Source organism: Stomoxys calcitrans, chromosome 4 (assembly GCF_963082655.1).
Source record: "Stomoxys calcitrans chromosome 4, idStoCalc2.1, whole genome shotgun sequence".
NCBI lineage: Eukaryota > Metazoa > Arthropoda > Insecta > Diptera > Muscidae > Stomoxys > Stomoxys calcitrans.
In genome coordinates, this window is record NC_081555.1 from 129,874,029 (window position 1) to 129,890,974 (window position 16,946).

General features: G+C 39.1%; 1 protein-coding gene across 2 annotated transcripts in view; it reads right to left on the reverse strand.

Moving 5' to 3' along the window:
* LOC106094156 (low-density lipoprotein receptor-related protein 2) overlaps nt 1–16,946 on the reverse strand; it is a 795,641-nt gene that overhangs the window by 723,104 nt on the left and 55,591 nt on the right. The gene's annotated exons all lie outside the window — the stretch shown is intronic.

Consider the following 16,946-nt stretch of genomic DNA (forward strand, 5'->3'; position numbering starts at 1 on the left):
AATCCTTTCTATACATTCATCAGATTTAGATGAGTCACAGCTGGCGTAGAGCTGCACATCATCAGCATACATATGTATTCTGCAAAAGTGCAATCGTTCAGGCAGATCGTTTGCATAAATGCAGTACAACAATGGCCCCAAAATAGATCCCTGTGGTACTCCCCGCACTAGAGGCAGGAAATCAGAAAGGCAGTCTTCATTGTACACCGATTGCTGCCGATTGTGGAGGTAGGACGTCATAAGGCGAATAGCTGGACTGGAAAATTTAAACATATTTTCCAGTTTAAAAAGCAATATCTCATGACTAACAGCGTCAAAAGCTTTAGAATGGTCTAGAAGTAATAGGAAAGCCATATGACCTTTGTCCAGACTCGAGCGAATGTCTTCTGAAACATCAAGAAGCGCACTTATGCATCCGTGTTTCGGGCGGAAACCCGATTGTCTATCCGTCAAGAGATTGTTATTCGATAAAAAGTTACTCATTTGATCATGGAGAAGACGCTCTAACACTTTCGAGAGGAAAGGTAAAATAGCAATGGGCCTATATTCATTCGCATCCTTCGGAATTGGTATTACCTTAGCGTATTTCCAGCCAGAAGGGAAAGTAGATGTCGTCACTATCCAATTAAAGAGGTTCGTGATATGCGGAAGTAATGTCGGTAGTATCATTCTAACGAACTTGGGATCTATACCATCCAGTCCAATGGAGTTAGACTTTATACCATTTAGAGCTCTCAATACCTCTCCAGAGCTAAAACAGGTGAATCCAAACATGCCTTCATCGATCTGCCCAGTAATCCCGCTGTAGTAATTCAAGTCCCCCGGCTGGAATGAAATGTTTGTGAAACGACTGTTAAGCTCGTCCACATTCTCGTGGACCTTAACATCTCGCTCTTTTCCTACAACACCTATTTCGGAGTTTTAGTTGTTTGTGAGACTGCGAGAGTATCGATTGCTGGTCTTTTTGGCGCGGACTGCACTTGTTTATTTATCTCATTCCTTAAACAGCTATCGGTTATTGGTGAGACACAGCTTGGTGACGATGCCGACGACATGATGTTATTGTTGTTGTTAATATTTGTTTTTTTTTTTTTTTTTTTTTTTTTTTAAGTTAATTTGTGCTTCTATGTTCTCGTATCCGCGGAGTGAAAACAAAAAGATAAATGAGAGTTTATGTTGAGAGTTATCTATCGGTAGAGATTTATCTTATTTTTCGGCAGAGCACATATATGTATGTATGTAGCAGAAGGCAAACGATTTGTTTATATTTATTTATTTTATTTTGTGTATTTTGATTGTTTTTTCTATATTCTGAATATCACTCAGTGTTGCCACTGAAGAGGAAAGTGGATATTTAGCGTTTAGATTATAGCACAGACACTAAAATTCTTTTTATAATTGAAACTTCGAGGAGCTTATTGAAACACGTCCGTTCTCTTCAATAGTTGCGGTATCAACCGCAACTATTGAAGAGATATAGTTATATTACCCTTTCACGTGAGAAAGGGTAGTTTTATAACCGTTTCTCTTGGGAAAGGGTAGATTTATTACCCTACTATTGGGAAAGTGTAGTTTTATAAACCTTTATCATGGGAAAGTTTAGCTTTTTTACCGTTTCTTTAGGGAAAGGGTAGTTTTATTACCCTTCTCTTGAGAAAGGGTAGTTTACTATCTTTACTCTTGGGAAGGGTAGTTCTATTACCCTTTTTTTCGGAGATGGTAGTTCTATTACCCTTTTTCTCCGGAGAGGGTAGTTCTATTACCCTTTCTCTTAAGAAAGGGTAGTTCTATTACCCTCTCTCTTGAGAAATTGTAGTTTTAATAACTTTTTTCTTGGGAAAGGCGAGTTCTATTACCCTTTCTAATGGAAAAGGGAAGTTTTATTACACTTTCTCTTGGGAAAGGGTAGTTTTATAATACTTTCTTTTGGGAAAGGGTAGTTTTATTACGCTTTCTCTTGATAAAAGGCAGTTCTATTACCCTCTCTCGGGAGAAAGGGTAGTTATATTATCCTTTCTCGGGACAAAGGGTAGTTATATTAGCCTTTCTCGCGAGAAAGGGAGTTTTATAACCGTTTCTCTTGGGAAAGGGTAGATTTATTACCCTATTCTTGGGAAAGGGTAGATTTATTACCCTATTCTTGGGAAAGGGTAATTTTATAAACCTTTATCATGGGAAAGCTTAGCTTTATTACCGTTTCTTTAGGACAAGGGTAATTTTATTACCCTTCTCTTGAGAAAGGGTAGTTTTACTATCTTTACTCTTGGGAAGGGTAGTTCTATTACCCTTATTCTTGGGAAAGGGTAGTTATATTACCCTTTTTGTTCGGAGAGGGTAGTTCTATTACCCTTTTTCTTCGGAGAGGGTAGTTCTATTACCCTTTCTCTTAAGAAAGGGTACTTTTATTGCCCTTTCTCTTGAGAAATTGTAGTTTTAATAACTTTTTTCTTGAGAAATGATAGTTATATTACCCTTTTTAATGCAAAAGGGTTGTTTTATTACCCTTTCTAATGGAAAAAGGTAGTTTTATTACCCCTTCTCTTGGGAAAGGGTAGATTTATAACACTTTCTTTTGGGAAAGGGTAGTTATATTACCCTTTCTCGGGAGAAAGGGTAGTTTTATTACCGTTTCTCTTGGGAAAGGGTAGTTTTAGTATTCTTTCTCCTGGGAAAGGGTTGTTCTATTGCCCTTTTTCTTGAGAACAGATAGTTCTATTACCTTTTCTCTTCAGAACGGGTAGTTCTATTACCCTTTCTCATGGAAAATGGCAGTTTTATTTCCCTGTCCCACGGGAGTGGGTAGTTTTAGTACTCTTTCTCTTGGGAAAGGGTAGTTCTATTACCCTTTTTCTTGGGAAGGGTAGTTCTATTACCCTTTTTCTTGGGAAGGGTAGTTTTATTACCCATTCTCTTGGGAAAGGGTAGAGTTATAACACTTTTTTTTGGGAAAGGGTAGTTCTATTACCCTATTTCTTGGGAAGGGTAGTGCTATTACCCTTTTTCTTGGGAAGGGTAGTTCTATTACCCTTTTTCTTGGGAAAGGGTAGTTCTATTACCCTCTTTCTTAAGAAAGCGTAGTTCTATTACCCTTTGTCTTGGGAAAGGGTAGTTTTATTAACCTTTCTCATGGAAAAGAGTAGGTTTATCACACCTAGTCTTGGAAAAGGATAGATTTATAACCCTTTCCTTTGAAAAATGGTAATTTTATAACCCTTTCTCTTGGGATAGAGTAATTCTATTACCCTTTCTCTTGGCAAAGGGTAGTTCTATTATCTTTTTTTTGGAAAAGGGTAGTTCTACTACCCTTTCTCTGGATACAGGATTCTTTTATTACCCATTCTAATGGAAAAACGTAGTTTTATTACCCTTTCTCTCGAGAGAGGGTAGTTTTATTACCCTTTCTTTTGGGAAAGGGTAGTTTTATTACCCTTTCTTTTGGGAAAGGGTAGTTTTATTACCCTTTCTTCTGGGAAAGGGTAGTTTTATTACCCTTTCTCTTGAGAAAGGGCAGTTCTATTACCCTCTCTAGGGAGAAATGTTAGTTTTATTAACTTTTCTCTTGGGAAAGGTTATTTTTCTTACCCATTCTCATGGGAAAGGGTAGTTATATTACATTTGCTCTTAGAAAAGAGTAGTTGTACTACCCTTTCTCTGGAGAAAGGGTAGTTTTATTACCCTTTCTCATGGGATGTGGTAGTTTTATATTACTTTTCTTGGAAAAGGATAGATTTATCACCCTTTCGCTTGAAAAATGGTAATTTTATAACTCTTTCTTTTGAGAAAGGGTAGTTCTATTACACTTTCTCTTGGGAAAGGGTAGTTCTATTACACTTTCTCTTGGGAAAGGGTAGTTCTATTAAACTTTCTCTTTGGAAAGGGTAGTTCTACTACCCTTGCTCTGTAGAAAGGGTAGGTTTATTATACTAGTTTAATCACCTCCCTTGGGAAATAGTAGGTTTGTTACCGTTGCTATTGGGAAAGGGTAGTGTTATTACCTATTCTCATTGGAGAGGGTAGTTTCTACCCAATATCTTTGTAGACGGTAGCTTCATTATCCTTTATCTTTGTAAAGGGTGGTTTGGTTACCCTTCTCTTAAGAAGGGGTGGTTTAATTACCCTTCTCTTGGGAAAGGGTACCGTTATTAATTTTTCTCTTGGGAAAAGGTACTGTTATAAACCTTTTTCTTGGGAAAGGGTACTATTATTACCCGTTCTGTTGGGGAATTGTAGTTTTATTACGCTTTCTCCTGGGAAACTGTAGCATTTTTACCCCTTCTCTTGTAAAAGTGTTACCCCTTCTCTTGGGAGAGGGTAGTTTTATAAAGCTTTCTCTTGGGAAGGTGTAGTTTTATTACCCTTTTCTTGATAAGGGGTAGTTTAATTACTCTTTCTCTTTGGAAATGGCTGTTATATTACCCTTTCCCTGCATAATAAAAATGCAAATATATCTTATTAAGTGAATTATTTTACTTTGTGTGAGAATTTTTTTTTTTCAAATTGGCAACCATATGCTAAACAGCATAGGGATTAAGACCATAGAACGAACATGCGAACAAAAAGCAAGCCATAGAAGCATTTGAAAACGATTTTCTTTTACTGTGGTGGAACAACTTCGAAATCATCAACATCATCACCATCTTCGCTAACATCAGCATCACAACTCTCGCTTGTCCAATGTCAGGAGCTATGAGGAGCACACAAATATCCTCTTTTCCCTGAAAAAGTTTTAACGGGTTATTTCAGCTTTGGCTGTCATGTCCACAGCTGTGATGTGAAGTTAACGATGTCATGAATGAAGCCCATGCATGACTATAATGAGAGCCAACAAAGTCCCACTACAATGCTAAAGACATAGTTTGGCGCAAATGTCAGAGGGGATTTGCAATAGAATTTCCAGTGAATAACAGGGTGAGAAAGTCCAGAAAAATAGAGAATTTTTGCAGGATTCAGCTTATACCAGAAGCAACACAAATGTTGTTGCTACAGTCACACAAAGGCTGTTTGGTGATTGGGGAGCGTGCATGCAGTAAATGTAAAAAATTGTGACATGAAAATCTTTTAATATTTTCTACGGACCTGTGCGGATGGATTGTGGGACACAATGCTCCTGGCTGAATCTAGATTATTTGGTAGATTCATTCCTAATTGCAGCAATAGAAACAGTCATCATATTTAAAAAGATTAGGAGAAACTTTGGCTGATGAATGGACCGTAATCCCAGGACAAGACCATTTTTGGGAATGGTTATATGGAGAGGAGTGATATAATTTGGTGTTGATTAAGAGAAACTAAAATACATTTTGAGGACTCTAAGGTAAAAGTCATGCAACATATGGAGTCGGTTGTCGACTTTTTATGCCCACCCCCTGAAGAATGGGGGTATATTCGTTTTGTCATTTCGTTGATAACCCATCGAAATATCCTTATCCGAGCCTATAAAGTACACTGAAAAAAATTTTTGTTTTAATTTTAATTATTCGAGGCAAAGATTAGCAAATTTGGTTTAAAGTTGCGCAATTTTCCAAATTTTATGAAAACCTTTCCTTTGGTGAAAAATAGTTTCCTTCATATTATGGATTTTTATACCCACCACCATAGGATGGGGGTATACTAATCTAGCCATTTTGTTTGTAACACCACGCAATATTCGCCTAAGACCCCATAACGTATACATATTCATGATCGTCTCGACATTCTGAGTCGAACTAGCCCTGTCCGTCCGTCCGTCCGTCAATCGAAATCACGACAACGGACGAACGCGTGAAGCTTGCCGCTTGAAATTTTGCACAGATACTTATTATTGATGTAGGTCTTTGGGAAGGCAAAATGGGCTATATCGGTGGAGTTTTAGATATAGCTTTTATATGAACCGATCTCCCGATTAGACTTCTTGAGCCCCTGGAAGTCCCAATTCTTGTGCGATTTGGCTGAAATTTTGCGTGTTGTGTTCTGTTGTGACTTCCAAGAATTGTGCCAAGTACGGTCTACATCGGTCTATAATCTGATATAGCTCCCATATAAACCGATCTCCCGATTTGACTTCTTGAGCCCTTACAAGCCGACATTTTTGATCGATTTGCCTGAAATTCTGCATATGGTGTTCTGTTATGACTTCCAATGACTGTGCAAGTTAAGGTCCGAATCCGTCTATAACCTGTTATAGATCCCATATAAACCGATTTCCAGATTTGAATTCTTGAGCCCTTACATGCCGCAAATTTTTGTCCGATTTGGCTGAATTTTTGGTTTTGGTGTTCTGTCATGACTTCTAACAACTGTGCCAAGTACGGTCTAAATCGGTCTATAATCTGATATAGCTTCCATATAAACCGAACTACCGATTGGTCCGAATCTAGTATGGTCCGAATCGATGTATAAGCTGATATAGGTCCCATATAAACCGATCTGCCGATTTGACATCTTGGGGCCCTATCACTACAACTTTCAACAATCGGGTCAACAACGGTTCAAATCGGTCTATAACCTGATATAGCTCCCATATAAACCGATCTCCCGATTTGACTTCTTGAGCCCTTACAAGCAGCAATTGTTTGCTAAAATTTTACTCGCAGTGTTCTGCAATGACTTCCAACAATTGCGCCAAATATGGCCCGAATCGATGTATGAGCCGATATAGGTCCCATATACATCGATCTCCCGATTTGTCATCTTGAGGTCCTAGCAGCCGCAGGTGTTTTCCTATTGGGTTGAAATTTTGCATTTAGTGTTTCGCTACAACTGCCAAGAACCGTATCTGGTATGGCCTAAATCGGAATATAATTTCTATTTTTGCCTTATTTGATAGAATTTTGGTTTGCAGAAGTTTTCAGCAGAATCCATGGTGGTGGATTTCCAAGTTTCGACCTGATCGAACTTATCAAGCTTTTACTTGTTGTCACTACGCTTATTCATGTATGTTCAAACTTTCTTAAAGCCACGCTTACGGCTCAAACCTTGTTTCCACCATTGCGTTTTTTGTTTTGTTTTTGCTTTGATCCATTTAAGATTTCTTGTTTTGGTCAAGTGTAGGTCACTGTTATGGTCGTGTTTCACTAGCAAGCGAATGTGTAGCCAACCAAATAAGAAAAACTTTGAATGGCACAGAAAAAAAGGTTCCAAGGATGGTGGTGGAGGCTAAAGTGTTTTGTACGGCATGAGGGCACATATGCATGAATACGTTGGCCAGCATCATCAGTGTTCTATTTTGCATTTTTAGAGAGTTCCCATACAAATTGAATTGATGCTGGGCTCTTTGCTTTGCTGGCTTACCTCTACTTTTACCACTTGCAGCTCATCGGTTTGCCAGTGTTTGTGTGTGTGTGTGTATGTGTATGTCTGAGAGTTTTTCTTTGCAAAAGATAATGAATAAACGTTTTTAGCCATGTGAAAGACAACGTGATTTGTTGGTTGGCACTCTTCATTTACTTCCTATTCACTGAGCGAACAAAGGTGTTGCCTTCCGCCTGCCTGACTGTCTACCTACCTCTAGGCGTGTGGTGAATGGGCAAGAGGGCCAAAAGGTTTTTTCTCAGTGACTTGCATTTCTTGGCCACAATCACAAACCATGCTCTCTGCAACACACTCTTAAATGTTGCACATTTTTACACATTCCTTACAATCATGAAATGCTCGCAGAAAAATGCAACCAGCGTTTCATGCCCTTCACAATAGGAAGGGGGGTATACTAATTTCGTCATTCTGTTTGTAACTCGTCGAAATATTCGTCAAAGTCCCCATAAAGAACACATATTCTTGATCGTCATGACATGTTAAGTCGATCTTGCCATGTCCGTTCGTCCGTCCGTCTATCTATCCAAAGCACGCTTACTTCCGAAGGAGTAAAGCGAGTCGCTTAAAATTTTGCAAAAAAAACTTCTTATAAGTGTAGGTTGGTTGGGATTGTAAGTGGGCCATATCGGTCCATGTTTTGATATAGCTGTCATATAAACCGATCTTGGATCTAGACTTCTTGAGCCACTAGAGGGCGCAACTCTAATTCGATTGGGCTAAAATTTGGCATGAGGTGTTTTGTTATGATTTCGAACAACTGTGCTAGGTATGGTTGAAAGCGGTCCATAACCTGATATAGCTGTCATACAAACCGATCTGCGGTCTTGACTTCTTGAGCCTCTAGAGGGCGCAATTTCTATCCGATTTGGCTGAAATTTTGAATGACGTGTTTCGTTATGACTTCGAACAACTGTGCCAAATATGGTTCAAAGCGGACCATAACCTGTTATAGCTGCCAAATAAACCGATCTGTGGAATTGAATACCTTAGCCTATAGAGGGCGCAATTCGTGTTCGATTTGGCTGAAAATTAGCATGACGTGTTTCGCTACAACTTTCAACAAATGTGCCAAATATGGTTCAAATCGGTTCATAACCTGATATAGCTGCCATATCAATCGATCTGGGGTCTTGACATCTTGAGCCTCTATAGGGCGCTAAAGTTTTGTACAACGGTTTCTTCCATGACCTTCAACGTGTCAAATATGGTCTGAATCGGTCTATAGCCTGATACAGCTCCCATATAAACCGATCTCCCAATTTTACTTCTTGAGCCCCTGAGGGAACCATCGGCGTTCGCATCGAATTTGGTCTACAGCTGGCTTTATTTGGATATGGTTGCCATACCTACCGATCTCTCGATTTTAGACTTTGGGCCCATATAATGCGCATTTATCAACTGATTTGACTGGATTTTTGGCACTGCGGGTTGTGTTGAGCCGTTGACGTTCGCACCGAATATGGTCCAGATTGGGCTTTATTTATATATAGCTGCCATATCTTCCGATCTCCCGATTAAAGATCTTGGGCCCATATAAGGCGCATTTATCATAGGATTTCAACGAAAGTTGGCACAGCGAGTTGTGTTAGAACCATCAACGTTCGTACCGAATGTGGTTAAGATCGGGCTTTATTTGAATAAAGCTGGCATATATACTGACCTCCCGACTTAAGTTCATGGGCCCATAAAAGGCGCATTTATCAACCGATTTCGCTGAAGTTTGGCACAGTGAGCTGCGCAAGGCTTTTCAATATGCTTGCGAAATATGGTCGGTCTGTATTTGGATTAACATATAGGGGTATATTATGGTCCCTATACATCAATCCAAATACACATCCTGAATCTGGCATCGATATAGCTACCGTAGAGACTAACCTTTCGTTTTTATACCAACCACCATAGGATAGGGGGTATATTTTTTTAGTCATTCCCTTTGGAACACATCGAAATATCCATTTCCGATCCCGAAAAGTTTATATTCTGATCGAAGTAAAATTCTAAGACGATTTGACGTTGTCCGTGTGTCCGTCCGTCTGTCTGTTCGTCAGTTGTCATCACGTCAAAGTCTTTAAAAATTGAGATATTGAGCTAAAATTTTGCACAAACTTGTATTTGTTCCATACGCAGGTTAGGTTCTTGAATGGGCCACATCGGATTATATTTGGATATAGCTCCCATATAGACCGATCTGGCGACTTAGGGTTTAAAGCAAGTAAAAACCGCATTTTTTGTCCGATTTGGCTAAAATTTGAAACAGGAAATTGTTGTAGGGGTCCCGATATTCAAACTGAATATGGCCCATATCGGACCATTTTTCGATAAAATTAGAAGTAATGAGTTGTTTTAAACCTCCCAACATCCGACCCAAACAGGGTTCAGATCGGGCTATATTTGGATATAGCTTTCTATAGTCCGATCAGCTGATTTAAGGTCTTAAGCCCATAAAAACTGCAAGTATTATCCGATTTCGCTGAAATTTGATGTAGTGAGTAGACTACAGCCTTCCGATATCTGATTTATGTATGCTTCAGATCGGTCTTTATTCAGATATATAGCTGCCATATAGACCGATCTGCCGATTGAGTGTCTTGAGTCCATAAAATCTGCATTTATAAACCGATTTCGCTGAAACTTAAAACATTGAGTTTTTATAAGCCTTCCGCCATCATTCCTGAATATGGTCCAGATCGGCCAATATATAGATATAGCTGCCATATAGAGCGATCTGCCGATTAGGGGTCTTGAGCCCATAAAATCTGCATTTATAGACCGATTTCGCTGAAACTTAAAACATTGAGTTTTTATAAGCTTTCCGTCGTCACCCATGAATATGGCCCAGATCGGACAATATTTAGATATAGCTGCCATATAGACCGATCTGCCGATTGAGGGTCTTGAGCCCATAAAATTTGCACTTATAACCCGATTCCGCCGAAACTTAAGACATTGAGTTGTTATAAGCCTTCCGTCATGACTCTTGAATATGGTCCAGATCGGACAACATTTAGATATAGCTGTCATATAGACCGATCTGCCGATTGGGGCTCTTGAGCCCATTAAATCAGCAATTATCACCCAATTTCGCTAAAATTTGAAATAGGCAGTTGTTTTAAGTCTCCCGACATCTGACTTAAATATGGTTCAGATCAGACAATATTCAGATATAGATGCCGATTGAGGGTCTTGAGCCCATGAAATCTGCATTTGTAACCCGATTTCGCTGAAACTTGCAACACTGAGTTATTTTAAACCTGCAATCATCATACCTGAATATGGTCTAGATCGGACAATGTTGAGATATAGCTGCCATATAGACCGTTTTGCCGTTTGAGGGCCTTAAGCCCATAGAAGCCGCGGTTGTTATCCAATTTCGCTTATATTTGAAATAGTGGGTTGATTAAAGCCTCCCGATATGCGACTCAAATATGGTTCAGATTGGTCTATATTCAGATATAGCCTACCGTCATCCGACCTGCATATGGTCCAGATCAAACTTTATTTATATATAGCTGCCATACAGACCGATCTTCCAATTTGGAGTTTAAATAAACTTGACATAATGAGTTTATATTCGAGACTGTGGGTATCCAAAGTTCGGCCAGGCTGAACCTAATGCGTTTTGGCTTGTTTTCTTTTGTCTAACGAAAAATGTTTGCATGAACTGCATGCAGAACGAGATTTGCCAACAACAAATTCTATGACAAGAAAACTACAAAAATCGAGACTTATGGACATGCTCTAGTATTCACACTTTAATGTTACTGCTCAATGTGGAATTGATGTTGCTGCCAGCGCTTGGCTGACTTAGTATGTCCCCTCATCCGTTCGACCATCCATCCGTCCGTCTGTCTGTTTGTCATTGTTGCAAGTTGGGGGAAAATGCATTGAATATTTGTTCCACCTTTTTGGTTTTTCTTTTTTTTTTCTTCATTTTTTTTTGGCCACTAAGGGGGGGTGTTGTTTGACAGAGGGCATTGGCAAAGGAAACTCAATACTATGATAACTAAACGAAAGGTAGATAGAAAAACAACAAATACCGGTATTTCTTTCTACTGTATTTGGCGTTTTTTTTTTCTTAACTGGTTTTTACTAGTTTTCCACTTACCTTTGTGCGCAAAAAAAAAAAAAACAAACTGCACCAAAAGCTCCTCACACATCCAATGCTGGCTAGAGATACACTTAGATTCGATCCATATGATTCGTGGCAATACTTGAGCCTGCATGCCCATACTCATGAATATCTAAAACTGGTGAAATTCAGGCATGAACTTGAATATGCCATGGCGTGTAAAACATATGAAGGCGCGAGAGAAAAAAAATTGCAAATATTCATACACATGCACACACTCACACACACACTTTGGTTTTGAGTTGGATGTAATGGCAGATACTACGTTCGTTGGAGTTGATTGGGAGGATGAAAGTTTAAGGTTGGTTTTTATGTTTTGTAGAATTTATAGTAAAAAAAACACACACACACACACATAACACCAACTCACACTTTTTGAGTAGTGGAAATTTTTGAAGGATTCTGACTGATGTTTTTTTTTTGTTTGGCAACACAATGTATTTTGTCACTCGAGTTAAGATAGATTACCGAAAACGCACTCTTTAAAGGTCTTTTTGAAAAAATAAAAAATAACAGTTATTTGTTTTTAATACAGTTATTAATTTGGAGCTTAGATAACAAAATGTGTGTGCTTAGTTGTAATTGTTTAAGATATTAAAAATGTATTTTTGCATAAACTATGTGAAATATGGGCTACTATTACTTTGCCCAACACTAAGAGACCTCCTCTACATAGTCGAACCCCAACGGGATACTGTTGAGCGACATCGCTTTGTAGAGATGCATAATGTCTCACAAATTATGCCAACATTTCTGAGGGGTTAGGCTAGGCAAGAGTGGCAGTCCTTTACAGACTCACTTAGACAATTTTAAGTCCATTGTGATACCACAGTAGTGGCAGACCAAGGATTCTGGCGGGAATCGAACTCACGACCCCTGCACTGGTAAATCAAGCTCGCTACCAACTCGGCTACCGGGGCGCCCTTCTGAGGGGTTAACCACCAGCGGAATATTTTTCTGTTGTTCCACCCAAAATTTGAAACCGAGAATGCCACGTCACATGCAAATCCCTATGCCCTGTGACATGGGCGTAAATCCTACAGATGGAATTATGAAACTAATCAAAAAAACTAAAAAAAGGCAAATGTCGGATGGTGCCGCTAACAACTAGAGGTACTCACGTGAAATGTAGTGTCACGTGATTCGTGAGTGAGATCCACATACAATCACCTGATTGTGTGTGACCGTGATGGATTTAAAATTATTCGTGCTTGAGTGTGAGTAAGTGACATCATGCTCACAACAGTTATCATGACTCAAGAAAAATTCACGGAAACAATCACGGCTCACGAGAAAACCTCGACTCACGAAACACTCACGATTCATGAGTCACGAGACACTCACAACTAACGAGACACTCACAACTCACGGTACACTCATGAGTCACGAGACACTCACAACTAACGAGACACTCACAACTAACGAGACACTCATAACTAACGAGACACTCACAACTAACGAGACACTCACAACTAACGAGACACTCACAACTCACGGTACACTCATGAGTCACGAGACACACACGATTATCGAGACACAGAATATACACCAATCACCCAAATAAATAATTTGTGTAAACAACAACGCTTTTTTCGTCTGATTTCGACATATGTCTATAAAATATACCACTGATGGCGGGTATCTAATGTTCGGCCCGACTGAATTCGAAATCACACATCATTTTGAAAAAATTCGGCAGAGCCTGGTTGGGATTCGAAACTGGGCACTCGGCGCAACAAAGAGTGCCGTTGCCCTTGTCTAGCGTTCGAAGCCATCAATACAACTTCCAACAGATGCACAGAATCATGTGTACCACGAAAGTAGTGCAAATGTCGCAGAAAAAAATTTTGTCATTACACAAAAACACATGCATTGGGAAAAGTACAGCTAATAGACAGGGTTGTGGAGCGCGGTTAATGTGGTAATTGTATCACAGAGGCGTTTTTGCAATTAATACGATTCAAGTACAACATACCAACGCAAGGCCCTTGAAGATATCACACCTAATAACCTAATATGGTTGAAAAGTCTTCTAACCAAAGACGAAACGCATCCCATAGTGGTTGGTGTGTGCTGCTATCTCTGGCTTTCCTTTTCCTTTTGCAAAGAAAATCTCCGATCATTGAGTTCGTCTCGAAAGAGAAACAAACAAAAATTGTGAAATTTAATGAAATTCGCCCTAACAGGGAAAAAACTTGAAAATGAAAAAGGCATTAAATTCGGCCGACCCGAATTTTAGATACCCAGCTCCACAGGTATATATTTTAGTAAAATTTCGACAGGTGAAAATTAACCCTTAATGAACCCGTAGCAGGTATATCAAATAATAGTCTGCTATAGGCCAAACCCAGCACAAATGTCGGGGGTCAAACGCAACTAACTGTACAAAAATATAGCGGAATCGGGTAATAAATAAGCCATTGAAAGGTAAAAGACCGTAAGTCGAGAGATCAGTGTATAAGGCAGCTATATCCAAATCTTGTCTGATCTGAACCACATTCTACACGGACGACAAAAGGCTTAACACAGCTTTCAATGCCGTTCGGACTCGGCTATTAAAAAGAGAGGCTCCTTATCACTGAGCTTAAACTTGAATCGGACAACAGTCTTTCCTTATCAAATCTTTCTAGAATCAGATCTGATTCAGATCATACTTGGCACTAATGTTGGAAATCACATCGCAAGCCTTTGTTCCAAATTTCAAATTTCCAAATCGGATGAAAATTAGGGTCCCAACCGCTCAAAAAGTCAAATTCGGGGATTGGTTTATATGTGGGCTATATTTGTTTATAGACCAATTCGGATTATACGTGTAATGGATGTTGGAAGTCATAAATCAAGTATTTGTTCCAAATTTCAGTCAAATTGGGTGAAAATTAAGGCTTCTTAGGGCTCAAGAAGTCGAATCCGGGGATCGGTTTATATGGAGGCTTTATCTGTTTATAAACCGATTCGGATTATAGTTGGCATGGATGATGGAAGTCATAACCAAATTTGTTCCAAATCGGATGGAAAATGGGGCTTCTAAGGGCTCTAGAAGACAAATAGGTTTATATGGATGTTGGAAGTCATAACTCAAGCCTTTCTTCCAAATTTCAGCCAAATTGTATGGAAAATAAGGCTTCTAAGGGCTCAAGAAGTTAAATCCGGGAATTGGCTTATATGGGGGCTATATCTGTTTATAACGCGATTCGGATCATACTTGGCATGGATGTAAGAAGTCATAGCTGAAGACTTTGTTCCAAATTTTAGCCAAATTGGACAAAAATTGCGGCTTCCAGAGTTCCAAGAATCGGGCAGGAAGTCACCCTAAACCCAAAACTCCTCCAAACAGTCAAATAGAACGTTCATATCAATTTGAGTCTCAAATCAAACGTACTCGGGAGTAAATTACAAATCTGGCACTAAAAAGTAGGCACCTTTCCCCACACCCGATTTTCTCGAAATTTTCACAGATTGTGTTACTGGGTCTGGAAAGCAACATAGGCTATATAATATTTCGATATCGGAAGATGGCGTACCCTCCCCCTTATTACAAAAACACCACCCAAAATCAAATGTGGAGCGATCGGAACAATATGGGTATCAAATGAAAAGTATTGGAGAGTAGAATACGAACATGGAAAAATAGAGCTTCCTGAAGTATATCACTTAGAGTGCTGGGAAACTTTCCCCTGACGGCAATTGCCACGTCATCAGCATACGCGACCACTTTCACAACTTTTGCCCCCAAAGACAATAATATATTGTTAATGGCTATATTTCAAAGTAGTGTAGACAGTACACCTACTTGAGGTGTTCCTCTGCTTACCCATCTTTTTAGATCGACAGATACCAAGCCTGCCGTATAACCACATTTAGCTCCCATATAAACCTATCTCCCGATTTCACTGCTTGAGCCCCTAGAGGCCCCAATTCTTATGGGATTGGGCTGAAATTTTACATTATACCTTAGTTTTTATACCTTCCACCATAGGATGGGGGTATACTAATTTCGTCATTCTGTTTGTAACTCCCCCAAATATTCGTCTAAGACCCCATAAAGTATATATATTCTTGATCGTCATGTCATTTTAAGTTGACCTAGTCATGTCCGTCCGTCTGTCTGTCGAAAGCACGAAGGAGTAAAGCTAACCGCTTGAAATTTTGCGCAAATACTTTTCATTAGGGTAGGTCAGTTGGCATTGTAAATGGGCCAAATCGGTCCATGTTTTGATATAGCTGCCATATAAACCGATCTTGGAACTTGACTTTTTGAGCCCCTAGAGGGCGCAATTCTTATCCGATTTGGCTGAAATTGGGCATGACGTGTTTCGGCATGATTTCGAACAACTGTAAAGTTTGGTGGAAATCGGTTCTAACCTGATATAGCTGTCATATAAACCGATCTGGGGTCTTGACTTCTTGAGCCTCTAGAGGGCGCAATTCTTATCGGATTTGGCTGAAATTTGGCATGACGTGTTTTGTTATGACTTCCAGCAACTGTGCTGAGTATGATTTAAATCGGTTGATAACCTGATATAGCTGTCATATAAACCGATCTGGGATCTTGACTTCTTGAGCCTCAAGAAGGTGTTATTATTATCCAATTTGGCTGAAATTTTGTACAACGGCTTCTCCCATGACCTTCAACATATGTGTCCAATATGGTCTGAATCGGTCTATAGCCTGATATAGGTCCCATATAAACCGATCTCTCTACTTTACTTCTGGAGCCTCTAGAGGGCGTAATTCCTCTCCGATTTAGCTGAAATTTGGCATGACGTGTTTTATTATGACTTCCAACAACTATACTAAGTATGGCCCAAATCGGTCCATAACCTAATATAGCTGTCATATAAACGGATCTGGGCTCTTGACTTTGTGAGCCTCTAGAGGGTGCAATTATTATCCGATTTGGATGAAATGTTGTACAACGGTCTCTCCCATGACCTTCAACATACGTGTCAAATATGGTTTGCATCAGTCTGTAGCTTGAAACAGTATCGGTCTATAGCCTAAAACAGCACAACAGAGATACCGCAAAAAGAACTCAAAAAATTTGATCCATGGTGGAGGGGGTATAAGATTCGGCCCGGCCGAACTTAGCACGCTTTTACTTGTTTTCTTTCATTTACTCGAAAACAAAGTTTCAACACTCATATAAACCATTATTAGTTAAAACGTAATTATTTTAATTTTTAGTTTTTGAATCTAAAAAAAAGACATTTGTTTTTTTGAAAAATTGCTTCACTCAGCACACGTCAGTTCTAAGCACACTGCTCACAAAAAATTTTTAGGTTATATCACACACAAATTATCAAATATCTTAGGAATTCAAATACGTTTTTTTTTAATTATAGGCCACAGCAAAAAAACAAAAACTCATTGAAACAGGTTTACATGGAAATAAGTTCTGCTTCTGTGTAAATTTTTATGGGTTTTTAATTACATATTCAAAGGCAATTTCAAAAAAAAAATTAAACATTTTATTTTATTTGCTCATTTCCATAAAGTTATATATCTCTAGTGATTAATTTTTAGAATC